Raw genomic sequence first — 21,193 nt, forward strand, 5'->3', positions numbered from 1 at the left:
TTCCTCCCGGTGGGTTCATGGTCTCGCTGACTTCAGTAGTGAAGCCACAGACCTTTGCAGTGAATGTTACAGCTCTTAAAGGTGGCACGTCCAGAGTTGTTCATTCCTCCTGGTGAGTTCGTGGTCTTGCTGGCTTCAGGAGTGAAGCTGCAGACCTTCATGATGAGTGTTACAGTTCGTAAAGGTCGTGCAGACCCAAAGAGTGAGCAGCAGCAAGATTTATTGTGAAAAGCAAAAGAACAAAGCTTTCACAGGTTGGAAAGAAACCCCAGCAGGTGCTGCTGGCGCCCGTGGCCAGCTTTTATTCCCTTATTTGGCCCCACCCATGTCCTGCTCATTGGTCCATTTTACAGAGCACTGATTGGTCCGTTTTTACAGAGTGCTGATTGGTGCGTTTACAAACCTTTAGCTAGAGGCAGAGCCCTGATTGTTGTATTTACAATCCTTTTTTTTTTTTTTTTTTTTTTTGAGACAGAGTCTCGCTCTGTCCCCAGGCTGGAGTGCAGTGGCCGGATCTCAGCTCACTGCAAGCTCAGCCTCTGGGGTTTACGCCATTCTCCTGCCTCAGCCTCCCGAGTAGCTGGGACTACAGGCGCCCACCACCTCGCCTGGCTAGTTTTTTTTTTTTTTTTTTTTTTTTTTTTTTTGAGGCGGAGTCTCGCTCTGTTGCCCGGACTGGAGTGCAGTGGCCGGATCTCAGCTCACTGCAAGCTCCACCTCCCGGGTTTACGCCATTCTCCTGCCTCAGCCTCCCGAGTAGCTGGGACTACAGGCGCCCGCCACCTCGCCCGGCTAGTTTTTTTTTTGTATTTTTAGTAGAGACGGGGTTTCACTGTGTTAGCCAGGATGGTCTCGATCTCCTGACCTCGTGATCCGCCCGTCTCGGCCTCCCAAAGTGCTTGGATTACAGGCTTGAGCCACTGCGCCCGGCCGTATTTACAATCCTTTAGCTAGACAGAAAAGTTCTCCAAGTCCCCACAGACCCAGAAGCCCGGTTGGCTTCACCTCTCAGAACTACAGATAGAGATTATTTCATTTACCTTAATCAATCTGAAAGTATATGCTGGGGCTAGATGTTGAGGATACTTAATGGCACATTAATTCTTTGATTTTATATGTATTTAGATACATTCATTAGCTACAGTTGGCAGCTTCCTAATAGGGATGCCACAGATATGACTGTAAATTGAGAATTTTGGTTTCCTAGTGTCTGAAAAGTGGTTAACCCAAAGTTTTGGCTTTAGAGAAAGTCTATACAGGCAAAAGTGTAGAGGGTTTGACAGAGAAAAAACAAAATCAAAACCAAAACATCCTAAGGGCCAAAGGAAATGGTCGCAAGGAAAATGGTCAAACACTTGCATCATTCTCTTCATCCACTCACTCCACTCTATGCAGGATCCCACATCAGTCCTTGAATGTTTCAGGCACAGGTTCCATTCATGCTTTCCAATGGAAACTTCATTTGGTTTATAGGATTCAGGATTGTGGAACCATCTGGTATCAAGAAAATAAGAAGCCATGAAAAAGCTTACAGAATGTTGGTACAAGCAGCTGCTAGGGATATTACTGAGTTTTAATGAGAGAGATGGTGCCAGAAAGCTGGAAGAAGAAAGGTCAGGGCCAAGCCCGGTGGCTCACGCTTGTAAAACCATCAGTTTGGAGGCAGAGAAGCGCAGATCACTTGAGTCCAGGAGTTCGAGACCAGCTTGGGCAATGTGGATAAACCCCATCTCTACAAAAACATACAAAAAAAAAAAATTGCTGTATGTGGTGGTGCACGCCTGTGTTCTCAGCTGTTCAGAAGGCTGAGGTGGGAAAATCATCTGAGCCCAGGAGGTGGCAGTTGCAGTGAGCAGAGCTGAGATTTGACCACTGCATTCCAGCCTGGGCTACAGAGCAAAACCCTGTCTCAAAAAAAAAAAAAAAAAAAAAAAAAAAAGAATCGGAACAAGAAAAAGGAAAAAGAGGGGTAAAAACATAGAAATGACTAAGTTCATTTCAGCAGGAATATTTTTTTAAATATATTTCAAAACTGAAACAATGCTATGTTTTGCCGCAGTGTGTGAGGGGAACACAATTCAGGATAATTCACAGTAAAAATGCAGGGAAGCCTGGCCCCATATCCACTTTTAATGCCACATACTACATTTAACAGTTGGTGTGAACTCTATGAGGCTGATTTCAATTACAAACATGGATGTACACGAGTGTGTTTTAATGGCACACATGCATAGTTCATATTTTATTAGAAAATCTGTTCATACGGGCTGCAGTGGCTAATGTCTGTAATCCCAACACTTTGGGAGGCTGAGGCGGGTGGATCACCTAAGGTTAGGAGTATTGAGACCAGCCTGGCCAACATGGTGAAACCCTGTCTCTACTAAAAATACAAAAATGGCCGGGTGCGGTGGCTCACGCCTGTAATCCCAGCACTTTAGGAGGCCGAGGCGGGCAGATCGCGAGGTCAGGAGATTGAGACCATCCTGGTTAACACGGTGAAACCCCGTCTCTACTAAAAATACAAAAAATTAGCCGGGCGTGGTGGCGGGCACCTGTAGTCAGTCCTAGCTGCTCGGGAGGCTGAGGCAGGAGAATCACTTGAAGCCGGGAGGCGGAGCTTGCGGTGAGCCCAGATTGTGCCACTGCACTCCAGCCTGGACAATGGAGCGAGACTCCGTCTCAAAAAAAAAAAAAAGACACATTTTTTCATTTGAATGATGTTAGTCAATTTGTTGTTGTTGAGTTGCTTTTTGTTCATTAAGAACCAGCTGTAATATTTGTTGGGACTTGGTAGAAGATAACTGCTAGGTGGTCATAGCTGTCAGGCTTTTAATGAGAGGAGTTTAGTTTATGTGAAAATAAAAGAAAAACGAAGATTAATATTTGGAATAAACCATAAACTCAGCTTCTGAGTCCAGAGATCAACCAGTCAAGATTGTTTAAACTTGAGGTTGTCTTTAGATGGTGAAGTTAGGAAGGCAGTGACAGCCTAATGTGTTTTCCTAGTTTACAGTTCGTATGTCTTTGGTGATGACATCCAGTGTTCTGGTGAACTTCCTGAGTGGCCCACCCACCAATAGACACAAATTGATTTGTTTGAAATTGTAGGAATAAGAAAGTAATATATTTTCATCACCTGTTAGAAGGTTAATGAGTGAGACCCGTATAACAAAAGACATAGTAATAAGAAAAAATCGTATCAAATGTAGTTACCAAAAGTATGATGTGACATGGGAGCTTTTAGAAATGAAGACCAAAAGAACCAGGGAGAACCCTGTTTTTTTTGTTTGTTTGTTTCTTTTTTTTTTTTTTTTTGATTGAGACAAGGTCTGGCTTTGTCACCCTGGCTGGAGTTCAGTGACACGATCTCAGCTCACTTCAACCTTCACCTCCTTGGGCTCAAGCCATACTCCACCTCAGCCTCCCGAGTAGCTGGGACTACAGGTGGGCACCACCACACCCGGCTAATTTTTGTTTTGTTTTGTTTTTGTAGAGATGGAGTTTTGCCTTGTTGCCCAGGCTGGTCTTGAACTCCCAAGCTCAACCGATTCACCCACCTTGACCTCTCAAGGTGCTGGGATTATAGACATGAGCCACCGAGCATGGCTGGAAAAATCCACTTTTACAGACAGCTATGCAGATGTGTGATTGGAAAACAAATGGGTACGACCTAGTGGCAATAATCTGGGGAGAACTTAGCAAAAGCTGTTCAGATTCTTCTTGGTCCCTGGGAATAGAGAAGGACCCCTCTTGAATGAGGATTTTATGACCTACTTTCAGGGGAAGTAGGTCAGAGAATTCGTTTATGACCCACCTCAGGGGAAAGAGGTCAAAGAGTGTGCTTCCTGCATCTATTATCTCAATTTCTGAAGTGCCACATTAGGGCGCATTATTGACAGAGACTCAGGGGGATGTCAGTGCCTATTATCGGAAGTCATTCTTATGGAGGCTGTTAACTAAGTTTTAGGTGAATGGCTGAGCAGACGTCTAGCAATTGTCATCCAGTCTATTTCCAATGAGCTTTTTTTTTCTTTTCTGACTCAGGTAGTTGATTTTGCAGGATCTTCCGTCCCTTAGGAGAAGAGGGCCCTAAAAAGCAAGTGATTGCAGTACTAGAGGAGATAAAAGGCTGGCAGGGGAGGGCAGAGGGAGGAACGATGAAGCAGGTAGGGGCTTGAAGGGGGAAATATCAAAGGATGCAAGGGAACCGAAGGGTAAAATAATGCCAAGAAAGAGGTGGACAGAGTCGGCAAAGCATATCGTAAGCAGGGATTTGAGAAGAGGGGATTCAGATGACAGAGAAATCCCAAGGGAGAAGCAGAATCCAATATAGAGAATGGAGGGGTCTTAAATAGAGCTAGGAATACGAGCTTTGCAGCCCAGGAAGTCAGGGAATACCTATAGAGGAAAGAAAGCCAAGAAGGAAAGAATTCCAGGCCAAGTATCCAGGGAATAATCCTCACTGCTGTGGTTCGAATGATGGTGACCTCTCAAAAATTCATGTTGAGGCCGGGCGCGGTGGCTCATGCCTGTAATCCCAGCACTTTGGGAGGCTGAGGCAGGCGGATCACAAGGTTAGGATTTCTAGACCATCCTGGCTAACACGGTGAAACCCCATCTCTACTAAAAATACAAAAAAAATTAGCCGGGTGCGGTGGTGGGCGCCTGTAGACCCAGCTACTCTGGAGGCTGAGGCAGGAGAATGGCGTGAACCCAGGAGGCGGAGCTTGCAGTGAGCTGAGATCCGGCCACTGCACTCCAGCCTGGGCGACAGAGCAAGACTCCGTCTCAAAAGAATCAATCAATAAAATAAAATAAAAATAAAATATAAAATAAAATTCATGTTGAAATGTAATCTTCAGTGCGATAGTATGTTTCCCAGGCTGGTCTTAAACTCCTGGGCTCCAGTGATCCTCCCACCTTGGCCTCCCAAAATGCTGGCCCTATAGGCATGAGCCACCACACCTGGCCAGACACTACCTTGAAAGCACAGAGTAGGCCAGGCGTGGTGGCTCAGGCTTGTAATCCCAGCATTTTGGGAGGCTGAGGTGGGCGGATCACGATGTCAGGAGTTTGAGAGCAGCCTGGCCAACACAGTGAAACCCTGTCTCTACTAAAAATACAAAAGTTAACTGGGCATGGTGGTGGGCACCTATTATCCCAGCTATTTAGGAGGCTGAGGCAGGAGAATCACTTGAACCCGGGAGGTGGAGGTGGCAGTGAGACAAGATTGCACCACTGCACTCCAGCCTGGGCAACAGAGTCAAACTCCATTTCAAAAAAAAAAAAAAAAGAAAGAAAGAAAGCACAGAGCGGCCCTTACCAGACACCAATTAACCAATTATGCCGGTGACTTGATGGCATAATAATTGGATTGACATAATTGGATTTCCAGAACTGTGAGAAACAAATTTCTGATCTTTATAGATTTCCTAGTCTCAGATATTATGCTTAGCAACACAATGGACTAAGATAGAAATGGGTACTGAGAAGTGGTGGTGTCGCTGTAACAAATGCCTAAAAACGTAGCGGCTGCTTTGGAGCTGGGTGATGGGTAGAGGCTGGAGGGGTTTGGAAGTGCGCACTAGAGGAAGCCTCGTTTGCCTGCATTAAGGCGATTCTGGTGAGGTTTCAGAAGAAGATGAAAAGCCGTAGAGAAAGCCTCCATCTTTGAGATTACCTAGGTGGTTGTGAACAGAATGTTGGAAAAAATATAGAAGTAAAGGCCATTCTGATGAAGTCTTAGATGGAAATGAGGAATATCTTATTGGAAACTAGAGGAAAAGCCATAGTTGTTACAAAGTGGCAGAGGATTTGTTCCTAGAAAGAACAAGGTCTGGGAAAGAAGGAAGTTTATTTCTGCAGCTGGTTACAGGGAGAAGGCCGGAGTAATTCACCATACCAACGCAAAATTACAAGTTTTTTTCTAGTGCTTATATACATTCTAAGCTCCATGCTACGAGTGGAATTCCATCTCCAAAGAGGAGCGTTTCCTTCAATCTATATCTTATCTTTAAGTAGGACCTAGGGTCTGGAAATCTTTCTCTAGAGTCTTGGGAAGCTTTTTAATCTTAAGTGGGTACCTGGAACAAGGTATATGTGTAAAATGCTTTTATTATTCAACTAGACTTTAGGCTAAGAAAGCCCAGGCAAGGTCTTAATGGGTTTATTTTAATATTCCAGCCCTTACGCTCAGGCCCCAGTTTCTCCAGTTCTTTAATGTTTACATTATACATTCATTAGAATTATAATAGAGGGTCAGTGGAAACAGACTGTTCTGGTTGCTAATGGGAGCCTGCCTGCCACAAACTTGGTGGAGGTATTTCTGTGCCTTAGTAGTTTTTGGAGGGTAGAATGTAAGAGCAATGAACTAGGATATTTGGCAGAAGAAATCTCTAAGCCAAGTTTTCAGGGTACTGCATGGCTTCTCTTAAATGCTTATAGTAAACTGTGAGAAGAGAAAGTCAAGTTAAAGATAGAATTTATAGGCTGGGCATGGTGGTTCACGCCTGTAATCCCAGCACTTTGGGAGGCTGAGGTGGGCGGATCACGAGGTCAGAAGATGGAGACCATCCTGGCTAACAGGTGAAACCCTGTCTCTACAAAAATACAAAACCTTAGCTGGGCGTGGTGGTGGGCACCTGTAGTCCCAGCTACTCGGGAGGCTGAGGCAGGAGAATGGTGTGAACCTGGGAGGCGGAGCTTGCAGTGAGCTGAGATCACACCACTGCACACCAGCCTGGGTGACAGAGTGAGGCTCTGTCTCAAAAAAATAAATAGCCGGGCGCGGTGGCTCAAGCCTGTAATCCCAGCACTTTGGGAGGCCGAGACGGGCGGATCACGAGGTCAGGAGATCGAGACCATCCTGGCTAACACTGTGAAACCCCGTCTCTACTAAAAATACAAAAAACTAGCCGGGCGAGGTGGCGGGCGCCTGTAGTCCCAGCTACTCGGGAGGCTGAGGCAGGAGAATGGCGCGAACCCGGGAGGCAGAGCTTGCAGTGAGCTGAGATCCGGCCACTGCACTCCAGCCTGGGCGACAGAGCGAGACTCTGTCTCAGAAAAAAAAAATAAATAAATAAATAAATAAAATAAAAATAAAAAATAAAATAAAATTCATGTTGAAATGTTATCTTCAGTGCAATAGTGTGTTGCCCAGGCTGGTCTTAAACTCCTGGGCTCCAGTGATCCTCCCACCTTGGCCTCCGAAAATGCTGGCCCTATAGGCATGAGCCACCACGCCTGACCAAGACACTAGCTTGAAAGCACAGAATAGGCCAGGTGTGGTGGCTCAGGCTTGTAATCCCAGCATTTTGGGAGGCTGAGGTGGGCGGATCACGATGTCAGGAGTTTGAGAGCAGCCTGGCCAACACAGTGAAACCCTGTCTCTACTAAAAACACAAAAGTTAACTGGGCATGGTGGCGGACATCTATAATCCCAGCTATTTAGGAGGCTGAGGCAGGAGAATCACTTGAACCCGGGAGGTGGAGGTGGCAGTGAGACAAGATTGCACCACTGCACTCCAGCCTGGGCAACAGAGTCAAACTCCATTTCAAAAAAAAAAAAAAAAGAAAGAAAGAAAGTACAGAGCGGCCCTTACCAGACACCAATTAACCAATTATGCCGGTGACTTGATGGCATAATAATTGGATTGACATAATTGGATTTCCAGAACTGTGAGAAACAAATTTCTGATCTTTATAGATTTCCTAGTCTCAGATATTATGCTTAGCAGCACAATGGACTAAGATAGAAATGGGTACTGAGAAGTGGTGGTGTCGCTGTAACAAATGCCTAAAAACGTAGCGGCTGCTTTGGAGCTGGGTGATGGGTAGAGGCTGGAGGGGTTTGGAAGTGCGCACTAGAGGAAGCCTCGTTTGCCTGCATTAAGGCGATTCTGGTGAGGTTTCAGAAGAAGATGAAAAGCCGTAGAGAAAGCCTCCATCTTTGAGATTACCTAGGTGGTTGTGAACAGAATGTTGGAAAAAATATAGACAGTAAAGGCCATTCTGATGAAGTCTTAGATGGAAATGAGGAATATCTTATTGGAAACTAGAGGAAAAGCCATAGTTGTTACAAAGTGGCAGAGGATTTGTTCCTAGAAAGAACAAGGTCTGGGAAAGAAGAAAGTTTATTTCTGCAGCTGGTTACAGGGAGAAGGCCGGAGTAATTCACCATACCAACGCAAAATTACAAGTTTTTTTCTAGTGCTTATATACATTCTAAGCTCCATGCTACCAGTGGAATTCCATCTCCAAAGAGGAGCGTTCCTTCAATCTATATCTTATCTTAAGTAGGACCTAGGGTCTGGAAATCTTTCTCTAGAGTCTTGGGAAGCTTTTTTTTTTTTTTTTTTTTGAGACGGAGTCTCGCTCTGTCGCCCAGGCTGGAGTGCTGTGGCCGAATCTCAGCTCACTGCAAGCTCCGCCTCCCGGGTTTGCGCCATTCTCCTGCCTCAGCCTCCCGAGTAGCTGGGACTACAGGCGCCGCCACCTCGCCCGGCTAGTTTTTTTGTATTTTTAGTAGAGACGGGGTTTCACCATGTTAGCCAGGATGGTCTCGATCTCCTGACCTCGTGATCCGCCCGTCTCGGCCTCCCAAAGTGCTGGGATTACAGGCTTGAGCCACTGCGCCCGGCTAGGAAGCTTTTTAATCTTAAGTGGGTACCTGGAACAAGGTATATGTGTAAAATGCTTTTATTATTCAACTAGACTTTAGGCTAAGAAAGCCCAGGTAAGGTCTTAATGGGTTTATTTTAATGTTCTAGCCCTTACGCTCAGGCCCCAGTTTCTCCAGTTCTTTAATGTTTACATTATACATTCATTAGAATTATAATAGAGGGTCAGTGGAAACAGACTGTTCTGGTTGCTAATGGGAGCCTGCCTGCCACAAACTTGGTGGAGGTATTTCTGTGCCTTAGTAGTTTTTGGAGGGTAGAATGTAAGAGCAATGAACTAGGATATTTGGCAGAAGAAATCTCTAAGCCAAGTTTTCAGGGTACTGCATGGCTTCTCTTAAATGCTTATAGTAAACTGTGAGAAGAGAAAGTCAAGTTAAAGATAGAATTTATAGGCTGGGCATGGTGGTTCACGCCTGTAATCCCAGCACTTTGGGAGGCTGAGGTGGGCGGATCACGAGGTCAGAAGATGGAGACCATCCTGGCTAACAGGTGAAACCCTGTCTCTACTAAAAATACAAAACCTTAGCTGGGCGTGGTGGTGGGCACCTGTAGTCCCAGCTACTCGGGAGGCTGAGGCAGGAGAATGGTGTGAACCTGGGAGGCGGAGCTTGCAGTGAGCTGAGATCACACCACTGCACTCCAGCCTGGGCGACACAGCAAAACTCCGTCCCCCCCCCCAAAAAAAAGATAGAACTTATAATCAAAAGGGAAGCAGATTAGCTGGGATGGGTTGCTTGAACACAGGAGGTCGAGGCTGTAATGAGCTATGATCATACTACAGTCTGGGCAACAGAGTGAGACCCCATCTTTAAAAAAAGATAATAAAAATTATTATTATTATTGAGATGGAGTCTTGCTCTGTCGCCCAGGCAGGAGTATGATGGCGCGATCTTGGCTCACTGCAACCTCTGCCTCCTGGGCTCAAGTGATTCTCCTGATTCAGCCTCCCAAGCAGCTGAGATTATAGGTGCCTGCCACCATGCCCGGCTAATTTTTGTATTTTTAGTAGAGATGGGGTTTCATCATATTGGCCAGTCTGGTCTCGAACTCCTGACCTCGTGACTCAACAAACTCGGCCTCCCAAAGTGCTGGGACTACAGGTGTGAGCCACCTCGCCTGGCCAAAGATGATGATGATGATGATGATTATTTTATCCAAAATGTGTTTATTGAGATGGTTTCCCACTAATCTTGATTCAGAGTGCTTTTAGTGCTGCTTCCTCCTAAAGGAACATCCTTCTGTAAGCCTTGCTTTTCCTCCTGTAGGCTGGCAAAGGACAGTGCAGCAGCTAACACGCAAAACTACCGTTTGTGTATGGCTGAAGACCGTGGTGATTTTATAGCATCCTGGGGATTTCACATCCATGAAGTAGGAATTGGGGCTCTGCACCAGGCGTTTCTTGTTGTGTTTCGTCTTCTCCTCTTCTGGAGAGAGATGAAGGAGATCCTTTGCAAGAGACATGTTCTTGTGGGTAGGTCGTCACTGCCGGAAAGGGCCAAAGAAAATTATTTTTAAAGGGAAGTTGAACATAAAGATTTGGAAAATTAACAGCCCGGCCTTGTGAAGAATTTTTAAAATGTGTTCAGGAGAGAAAACCAACTGTGTGGCCAAATGACCGTTTGATAAGGAGGTTAGTATGACTAGGACACCAGCTACTATTCATGAACACAATGGGAGGGTGACCCTGAAGACATTTCAGAGAACACTGAGGATGCCACAACCATCACAGACTCAAGTGCCAGGTCCTTGAGGGAATAACAATTGTAAGGAAGGAGCCCAGGGTCCCAGTGAAACCCAGGATGCCTGTGGGAACTTGGGGCTCAGTGACTCTGCTGCCTCATGTATCTTCTCCCTGAAGTCAAGCAAAGCATTCCCCAGCTTCCCCATCTGTGGTTCAAGTGGGCCCAGGTACAGCTCAGATCACTCCTCCAGAAAACACAAGGAGCAAAACATGGGGCAGCTCTCATGCGGTGCTGACTGCGGGCATGCTACATCTACAGCTGTGAAGGCATGGCTTTCTCCACCTAATTTCCGAGGAAGCCTTGAAGAATGCCTCAGGGCCCAATCAGAAAACTGCTATAGGGGCAGGGCTGCCATAGAAAGCTCCCACCAGGGCAATGTCCAGCAGAACTGTTGGGCTGGGGCCACCACAGAGTGCCCTCACTAGGGCAATACTCAGTGGAGCCATGTGGGCAGGGCCACCCCTGAGTTCCCAGACCCAGACCTGTAGATTCACTAGTGCGTAATTCCAACCTGTGATAGACATAGACACCTGACTACAACCTGCAGAACTGTGGCGTGGGCTGACTCCAGCAGTCATGGCAGCAGAGTCCCTTGGAGGCTTGGGAACCTAAGCCCTACCCCAGTGTCTCTGTAAGGTGAGAGGTAGAATCCAAAAAGCTGATTCTCACACCTCAAGATTAAATTTTGTTGGCCTTGTTGGGTTTGAAGTTATGTGGGACATGTTACCCCTATCTTCTTGCCTATTTCCTCTACCAACCTTTTGTTTTTGCCATGGACCTCGTGATCTGCCCTCCTCAGCCTCCCAAGGTGCTGGGATTACAGGGGTGAGCCACCTTGCCTGGCTGAGAAGAGAGTTCTTGATAAACAGGCTTCCATGTTAAAACTAGATTTTATATTGAGGTCCACAGATGGGTGGAGGAGAAGCCTGAGTAGATTTTGGTTAAGCAGAGAAACTTTGTCATCCCTCCTGTATGCATTATGCTCCCTTTTCTCCAATGGAGCTCTCTTCCAACTTGACGTTATTTTCCAATCAATCAGTTTTCCTAGTGTTGATGTTCTGATTTCATCTTACAAAAATATAGCATAAACTTTTATTTGTTGCATTATACAACATAAGCCTGACAATATAACACATTGTTCCCAAAACTATGAATTCCTCACCTCTTTATTTGTAATTTGACTTTTTAAAAATCTATGTAATTATAGAAGAATGTTGCTATTATAAAAATTTTAAGGGGTGGCAGGGAATAATTCCAAAATTATAAAACCCCTTGTGACAAATTTAGGAATGATATTCAGCTAGTTCTATAGTTTTTTTATTCCTTGAATAATCAGAGATATACATCTGATTATAAACACACATTGTGGGTTTTTTTGGCCAGGTTGCCTTTTTTTTTTTTTTGAGATGGAGTCTCACTCTGCTGCCCAGGCTAGAGTGCAATGGCGCAATCTCGGCTCACTGCAACCTCTGGCTCCCGGATTCAAGTGATTCTCCTGCCTCAACCTCCCAAGTACCTAGGATTACAGGCACCCGCCACCATGCCCAGCTAATTTTTGTATTTTTAGTAGAGATGGGGTTTCACTATATTGGCCAGTCTGGTCTAAAACTCCTGACCTTGTTATCCACCCACCTTGGCCTCCCAAAGTGCTGGGATTATAGGCATGAGCCACCGCGTCTGGCCTTGGGTGACTTATTCTTTTTTTTTTTTTTTTTTTTTTTGAGACGGAGTCTCACTCTGTCGCCCAGGCTGGAGTGCTGTGGCCGGATCTCAGCTCACTGCAAGCTCCGCCTCCCGGGTTCACGCCATTCTCCTGCCTCAGCCTCCCAAGTAGCTGGGACTACAGGCGCCCACCACCTCGCCCAGCTAATTTTTTTGTATTTTTTAGTAGAGACGGGGTTTCACCGTGTTAGCCAGGATGGTCTCGATCTCCTGACCTCGTGATCCGCCCGTCTCGGCCTCCCAAAGTACTGGGATTACAGGCTTGAGCCACTGCGCCTGGCCGACTTATTCTTTTAAGGAGCAATGTGGGTTAATGTTTCAAGGTGAAAAAATTTAAAATCTTGGGGGAAAGTGGGGGGAAGAGACAGACAGATATTGAGAGAGATCAGATAGGTACATAAGCTTAGTGACTCAGCCTGTACTCCCCGTTACTTAGGAGGCTAAGGCAGGAGGATCACTTGAGCCCAGAAACTCAAGTTTTCAGTGAGCAGTGATTGTAACACTGCACTCCAGGCCATGCGATAGAACCAGACCTCGTCTCTAGAAAAAAAGAAAAACATGTATATACATATAAACATTGGTGTTTGTTTCTACATATGCTTCACAGTATATGTGTACATGGATTATAGGTAGATCATATAATGGTAACAGTATTAAATTAGGTGGCGGCATTTGTTCAGGAAGTAGTATGCACTACGTTTCAAATTTTTTTTTTTTTTTTTGAGACGGAGTCTCGCTCTGTCGCCCAGGCTGGAGTGCAGTGGCCGGATCTCAGCTCACTACAAGCTCCGCCTCCCGGGTTCACACCATTCTCCTGCCTCAGCCTCCCGAGTAGCTGGGACTACAGGCGCCCGCCACCTCGCCCGGCTAGTTTTTTGTATTTTTTAGTAGAGACGGGGTTTCACCGTGTAGGCCAGGATGGTCTCAATCTCCTGACCTCGTGATCCACCCATCTCGGCCTCCCAAAGTGCTGGGATTACAGGCTTGAGCCACCGCGCCCGGCCACGTTTCAAATTTTAATTGAGAATTGTGTCTGGGTGCGTTTGTGGTCTTGCTGACTTCAGGAATGAAGCTGAGAACCTTTGCAGTGAGTGTTACAACTCTTAAAGGTGGCACGGACCTGAAGAGTGAGCAGCAACAAGATTTATTGTGAAGATGGAAAGAACAAAACTTCCACAGCACGAAAGGGAACCACAGCATCTTGCCTCTGGTGGTTGGGGTGGAGTGGCCAGCTTTTATTCCCTTATTTGTCCCCACCCATATCCTGCTGATTGGTCCATTTTACAGAGTGCTGACTGGTCCATTTTACAGAGTGCTGATTGGTCCATTTTACAAACCTCTAGCTAGCTACAGAGCATCAGTTGGTGCGTTTTTACACAGCACTGATTGGTGCATTTTACAAACCTCTTGTAAGACAGAAAAGTTCTCCAAGTCCCCACCGGACCCAGGAAGTCCAGCTGGCTTCACCTCTCAGAATCAGCTTTTAAAGACCATAAATTTCCAGGCAAGTAGGAATAGAAGAAACGAACATTTCCTTTGAGATCTATGATGTCATTTTTTTTCTCCATCAATGATTTAGTTCCTTCTGGATCAAATACTTTTTAAATGGATGTATGTTTTATAGATGTTATGTTGTCTTAATTATTTTAAAACTCCTATTCCTAGACTCTCCTGAAGGAGAGAATTTAGTAGTTTTGAAGTATTTTTTGAGGCTAGGGAAGAAAAACCAAGATGACTGCATAAGGTTTCAGGGGATGTTCCATGCCTGCCACCAGGGGAAAATGAGGGAGCTTTCCTCCTACCCGCCACTATTGTAGCAGCCTGCAGGGAATATGCCATCATTTCAGCGCGGCCGGCTGGCCCCTGGGTATTCAGGGAAGGTGACGTGTCGGGGCACAGTGGCCGCTCGCAGGGGCCAAACCCGCCCTGGTCTGGGCCGCAGTGCGCGGTGAGGATGTTGGTGCTGGTCCGCAGGGTTTTCGTTCCGCGGCCGCGGGAAGCCCGTGTTCCGTATTTGTTTTTTATGTTCTCTTGTTTTTATGTTGTGGATTTAGTTTTTTAAAAAACAAATGTTCCTCTACAGTCTTAACAATGTACCCTATAAAATAAGATTTTAAAGGATTCTACTTTCCCTCTTAATTTTAGACTTTTTTCTTTTAGTTCTGGCTTTATAAATGTGACCTGAAGAGAGCACTTGGTTTTATGTAGAACAATACAGACATCGTTTTACATGAATTTTATGGTTACAAAAATCATTTGTGGGCAAATTTGTTCACGTGCCTTACTTTTAAAATATTGTGTTGTCTTTAATAGATTTTCAAAATACTTTACATATTTTTCAGTAAGTTTGAGGGTAGAATTTATTTTAATGAGACTCCTCTTATAAAGTACATATCTGTGTGTGCATATGTGTATATTGAATTTGCTTTTGATTCTATCCTGTCAGTTTTCTACCAAAATATCTCTAATGGACAGAGGCCAGAGAAGCACAGCAAATTTGCCACAGTACCACACATTTTATCTTAAAAGATGGTATGGATTTTGCATAACATATGTGCAAACATATAACATAAAAACATATATAAATAAAACATATAGCTGTTTGGTTTATTTTGTGTGTGTGCATTAAATAATTACTCAATTGCTGGGTGCAGTGGCTCATGCCTGTAATCCCAGCACTTTGGGAGGCCGAGGCAGGTGGATCACGAGGTCAGGAGATCCAGACCATCCTGGCTAACGTGGTGAAACCCGTCTCTACTAAAAATACAAAAAATTAGCCGGGTGTGGTGGCGGGCGCCTGTGGTCCCAGCTACTCGGGAGGCTGAGGCAGGAGAATGGCGGGAACCCGGGAGGCGGAGCTTGCAGTGAGCCGAGATCCGGCCACTGCACTCCAGCCTGGGTGACAGACAAAGTAAATAAATAAATAAATAAATAAATAATTCAATTATGCTTGTTAAAGCAAGGTAAAGGTCACCATGGTGATAGATACAGGGACCTCTGCAGATAGAGATTGGGCTAACTCTAAATACAGCCTGGGCAAGTGGGAGTTTATAACCAAAGAGCAGCCTGGGAGGTCTGTGAATGGAAACTTACCAAGGAGAAGCCTCAAAGGTTAGGGGGATTATGGCGAAACCAGCCTAAAAGGATTTTTGCTGAAGACAGGCCAGGGTGATCAAACATCACTTGGGGGAATGGTGCAGGATGATGAACCTGGTAAGGGTTTTTTTGTTTGTTTTTGTTTTTGTTTTTTGAGATGGAGTCTCGCTCTGTCGCCCAGGCTGGAGTGCAGTGGCCGGATCTCAGCTCACTACAAGCTCCGCCTCCCGGGTTCACGCCATTCTCCTGCCTCAGCCTCCCGAGTAGCTGGGACTATAGGCGCCCGCCACCATGCTCGGCTAATTTTTTGTATTTTCAGTAGAGACGGGGTTTCACCGTGTTAACCAGGATGGTCCGGCCTCCCAAAGTGCTGGGATTACAGGCGTGAGCCACCGCGCCGGGCCCCTGAACCTGGTAAGATATCAAAGGTAAGGAGGTTCTTGCTAAAGCTGGATTTCACAAGGGAAGTGCACAGACCACAGAAGGTTCAAGTGCCTGACTAAAGTTTGATCAAGCAAAGCATCTTTGTCAGTGCACAGAAAACTACGTTTTTCTAAAATATTCCTCTGGCGCATCTGTATCTCCCCTTTTCATGGAACACAAAGCACGTTTTGCGTAACTTCTAGATATGTACTTGTATTTTGAATGACCTGATGTATCTTCTCTTTACAATTCTCAGCCTCAGTATATATAAGTGGAACTTAGAAGGCAACATTCCCTGAACATACTCTTCCACCAGAATCTCCTCTACAGATTTTTTACTGCCCGTTTTACCAGTGGCTGAAGCTACCTTCTCTTATGTAAGTAGAAATGTTACATATCTCCAGCCTCTTCCTCCTTGCCTGCCACTTGCATGCACACCCTGTCTAGTCCATGACCTCCTCTGTTATAAATGCTTATAAAACTTTTTTTCTGAATCAGAAACGTGTTGTATTGCTCAAGCCATGTTCACTTTAATTACAATTTAACTGCATAATTTAATTTCCCCATTTTTTGGATATAGTGTTTGCTTTTCTCCAGCGGTTCTACTTTGTTCTAGTATATCCCTCTGGCAAGGGCAGTTGTTTCCCCACTTGAGTGTGCATTAGTATCACCTGGGGGCTTGTTAAACTACAAGCTCCATCCCGGGGTTTCTGATTGTCAGGGTTTGGTTTGCGGCATAAGAATTTGCATTTCTAACAAGTGCCAGGATTGGTCTGAGGAATGCACGTTGAGAGAAGCGGGATTTGGGTTCACTAACCTGGGGTAGAGAAAATTACAGTAGTGTGCCAAATCTGAGGAGGGAGCAGAGTTGAAGCCCAGTTTCAATATGTGAATGAGTGCTTTATACACTCAAACCCCTTCAAGGGCCGGGGAGTAAGGGAGAATGTGAGCGGGCGGGCAGGGGCGTGCACAGGGGCATACACTCAATCCCAGACCTATGGATTGAGAATCACGTGTTAATAATACTTCCAGTGTTTTGTGTGTTTATTACAGTTTGAGAATGACTGGACCAAATTGCCTCCAAAATCTTAAGTCCTAGCAGCAAAGCGAAGCTCAGACAGCATTTGGATGGCTATTGCTTTCTGTCTGTGTTTTAAGTCAGCTGTTAAAGGTTTGGTTCAGAAAGTTACCCAGGTGTAGTACCCTTCCAAGTAGATAATGATTGAAAGAGTATGTCCTGCAGGTGTATGATATTTTCCATCCACTTCAGCACGTTTTTCTGATGGGTCAATGACAGTCCATGAATTGTCTGGTGTAATACTCAAAAATTCTGGAAGTGGCATATATTCAAGGACAGCCATAATATTCCACTTGGCCAAGGCTCTTCTGACAGGCTCATGTTCATGCAGGATCAGATCTGACCCAGAATCAACAGAACTGAAGCTGCAAATTCAGCTTTGTGAAGGCTTCAGATGTAGCCACGGTTAAAGAAGATTGACTTTAAGCAGGTGAGCAGAGTTTGCTTGAGGTTCACCCAGGGAATTCATGAGGCTGCAGGTGCATTCCTTCATGGCCTGAAAAGCACAGTTTTTGAGGAGTTGTAGTCCTTCTCAGAAACTGTTCCTGCAGAGTAGTCCTGGAAACGTGTTTGTCTGTATTCAAGAAAGATCTTCCTTTTGTTTGTATAAAGGAAGCCCAACTTATTTCCCAGGTAAGGGAGTGAAAGCAACTGTGATACAGAATCCTGAGGCATGGGGGCTAGTTGTCATCCAGGCAACATATAGGGTCAGGTTCTCCAAGTCATCCTGTGGTTAAAGGGCTCCACACTAGGAAAGGGAGCCACCCAGGGCTTGGCAAATGACCTTATTATCAGCCCTTGGCCTGTGAACATGTCGTAACCGAGGCACGGGACCGGGTTCTTGGTTTGAATTTGCCAGTCAAATGGCCACTGCAGAAAGGGAAGAGAGCACAGTCCTTCAGGCCAACTCACTCACTTGGCCTATTGAAACATTTGCTCTTCTGAGCAAAGCCTAGTATTGTTGCGGATTAAATACAGCAGAGGATGTAAGTTACCAGTATTAGTCACCATCAATTGAGTACTTATTCTGTATCAGTCACTGTTCCTCTTGCTTTCCATTTCCACTTGTTATATATTAGTGACGATAAAAATGCCATACAGGCTGGGTGCGGTGGCTCATGCCTGCAATTCCAGCACTTTGGGAGGCCAAAGCAGGTGGACCACCTGAGGTCAGGAGTTTGAGACCAGCCTGGCCAACATGGTGAAACCCCTCCGTCTCTACTAAAAAAAAAACCAAAAAAACAAAACCTAAACAAAAATTAGCCTGGCACGGTGGCGGGCTCCTGTAATCCCAGCTACTCTGGAGGCTGAGGCAGCAGAATTGCTTGAACCTGGGAGGCGGATGTTGCAGTGAGCCAAGATTGTGCCATTGCACTCTAGCACGGGCGACAAAAGTGAAACTCCATCTCAATAAAGAGAAAAAGCCATACAAAAAGGCTAAGAGCCTTGTTCAGCCTCACACAGGAAAGTGGCAGAGCTAGGGTATTAATTCAGGCATTCATAGTCCAGATCCTCTACACATTTCACTGACATGAAACCCAGAAATTTCAGGTCTGTTACCTTGAACCCAGAACTATTTTTTCTCAAACTTGTTTTCTTGTGAGGTATATACAGGAAAAAAATTGCATACAATACAGTACTGCTTTACAAATATGTAATCTAATACCCAAGTCGAGAAAGAAATGATCCTGAGCTCCTCAAACCTTGTGGGTATCCCTTCCCCATCTTGACCTTTTCTTCTGAGATGAGTCCTCCATGCTGCTGTTTGTCATTTTGTTCCTCGTGATTACATATTTAAGCTACAGGAATACATCTTACATGGTTTTGCTTCTGCTTACCTGTATGTATTTTTTTTGTCTTTCTCATTTGATATTTCATTTTCTGTATTTATCCATGTTGTGTGTAATTCCAACTTCTTAATTTTTATTGATAGTGTTATCTCATATATAATATATACAGCATGTAGTATGTATCTTTCTCACTATGTATGTCTACAGAGTGTATGTGTATCACTATATAGATGTATCATTATCTTAGTATTTCCATATGTATGCCACAGTAAGCAGATCCCTTCCCCCCACCCCCACCCGGTGAAATGGAGTCTTGTTCTGTCGCTCAAGCTGGATGGAGTGCAGTGGTACAGTCTCAGCTCACTTTGGCCTCTGTCTTCCAGGTTGAAGTGATTCTTCTGCTTTAGCCTCCCATGTAACTGGGACTGCAGGCACCCGTCACCACACCCAGCTAATTTTTGTATTTTTAGCAGAGACAGGCTTTTGCCATGTTGTCCCGGCTGGTCTCTAACTCCTGACCTCAGGTGATCTGTCTGCCTCAGCCTCCCAAAATGCTGGGATTATAGGCGTGAGCCACCGTGCTCGACTGCAGATGCCTTCTATACCTGATGATTGTTTGGGTTGTGTGTAGTCTGCAGTTATCACCAACACTGCAATCGTAATCACTGAAGTATGTGTATCCTGATTTACATAGGTACACATCTCTCAGGGATCTGTTACTGGAAGTGGAATTGATGGATCTTCAATTCAAATGTTGCTCATGGCAGGGTTAATTATAACAAGCACTTTGGTAAACTATCTGCTATTACCTAGAAAACCATGTGTACCTTACACATGCACCAGCCATTCTACTGTATGGAGTAGGCCATGGAAAAATACATGCACAGTTGATGAAAAGACAAGTATTTAAATGTTTATAGCAGCATTATTTGTAATAGCCAAAAACTAGAAACAAAGCAAAGTGGGTAAGTAAATGGTGGTATATAAATTCAATGGAATTCAACTATAAATAATAAAAAATAGGCCGGGCGCCGTGGCTCAAGCCTGTAATCCTAGCACTTTGGGAGGCCGAGACGGGCGGATCACGAGGTCAGGAGATCGAGACCATCCTGACTAACACGGTGAAACCCCGTCTCTACTAAAAACTACAAAAAACTAGCCGGGCGAGGTGGCGGCGCCTGTAGTCCCAGCTACTCGGGAGGCTGAGGCAGGAGAATGGCATAAACCCGGGAGGCGGAGCTTGCAGTGAGCTGAGATCCGGCCACAGCACTGCAGCCTGGGTGACAGCGCAAGACTCCGTCTCAAAAAAAAAAAAAAAAAAAAAAAAAAAAATGACCCATATCTACATGTAAAAACCTTGATGAATTTTATTTTTTGTTTTTTATTTTTTTTGAGATAGAGTCTCGCTCTGCCGCCCGGGCTGGAGTGCAGTGGCCGGATCTCAGCTCACTGCAAGCTCCGCCTCCCGGGTTCACGCCATTCTCCTGCCTCAGCCTCCCGAGTAGCTGGGACTACAGGCGCCCGCCACCACGCCTGGCTAGTTTTTTGTATTTTTTAGTAGAGACGGGGTTTCACCGTGTTAGCCAGGATAGTCTCGATCTCCTGACCTCGTGATCCACCTGTCTCGGCCTCCCAAAGTGCTGGGATGACAGGCTTGAGCCACCGCGCCCGGCCTATGAATTTTATAAACACAAAGTTGAGCAAAATAATCTAGGCAAAAACATACCTGTCTGAATTCATCTCTATAACATTCAGAAGTCAGTGTGAAAAGTCAGGATGGTGGTTACCTGTGAACAGGAGAGAGGCTGTTTTGGGAAGGGCTCACTTGGGTATTCTCAGTTGCTGGAGTTCACTGTGATAAATTTAGGGTTTGTTTCTTTTTACTGCCATATATATATACATATATATATATATTTTTGAGACAGAGTATCGCTCTGTCCCCCAGGCTGGATGCCTGGCTTTTTATATTTTAGTAGAAACGGGGTTTCAGCATGTAGCCCTGGCTGATCTCAAACTCCTGAGCTCAGGAGTCTTTCCTTCTGTACAGGAGGGAAGACCTTTCTTCTACTTCCTGAGAATTCAATAATTGAGTCCATGAAAGAAATTGACAGTAGTCAGATAAACAGTAGAAAAGGTACACAAATTAGATATGGACACAGGGACATCACATGAAAGAAAAGCAAATGTCCCAGAACCCAGTGAGATCCAGAAGCTTATGTACCCTCTTCTTAGGACAGAGGGTATAGATGATTAGGTAACTTAGGGGAGAGTAAACAGTTTGGGGGAAAGATAAACGGACTGTCAGAAGAACAGGTAACAGCCGGTGACAAAGTCTGCGTGTGTTGTCAAGGTCGACTCCCCTTTCCTGTGATAGGAGCCAGTCTTCCCTGGTTGGTGAGTTTCCTGGGGAGGGGATTCATGACAATTAAGTTCCTTTTGGATAATCTCTTTAGATAAGGAAGCTCAGAGAAAACCTCTGCCTGTATGAGCTGCTCCCCACATACCCTCAGTTCAAAGTAATCAGCATACCAAAGCATCATATTTTGGGGTGGAGATCCTCCCACCTCAGTCTCCTGAGTAACTAGGACCACAGGCATGCACCATCATGCCCGGCTAATCTTTTTTTAATTTTTTTCCAGAGACAGAGTCTCACCATGTTGG

General features: G+C 45.2%; 1 long non-coding RNA gene across 2 annotated transcripts in view; it reads left to right on the forward strand.

Annotated features, from left to right (window-relative positions):
• LOC117070971 overlaps positions 1-17,167 on the forward strand; it is a 35,471-nt gene extending 18,304 nt beyond the window's left edge. The window contains exons 1-3 of one of the 2 annotated variants that reach the window (XR_004432120.1): positions 15,574-15,669; positions 15,921-16,041; positions 17,074-17,167. This is a non-coding gene — a long non-coding RNA (uncharacterized LOC117070971). Of the gene's footprint in view, positions 1-15,573; positions 15,670-15,920; positions 16,042-17,073 lie in introns of those variants that run through there. The other variant, XR_004432121.1, reaches the window with a different exon arrangement.
• The last annotated feature ends 4,026 nt before the right edge of the window (positions 17,168-21,193 follow it).

Source organism: Trachypithecus francoisi, unplaced genomic scaffold, assembly GCF_009764315.1.
Source record: "Trachypithecus francoisi isolate TF-2019V2 unplaced genomic scaffold, Tfra_2.0 Lachesis_group3, whole genome shotgun sequence".
Classification (NCBI taxonomy): Eukaryota; Metazoa; Chordata; class Mammalia; order Primates; family Cercopithecidae; genus Trachypithecus; species Trachypithecus francoisi.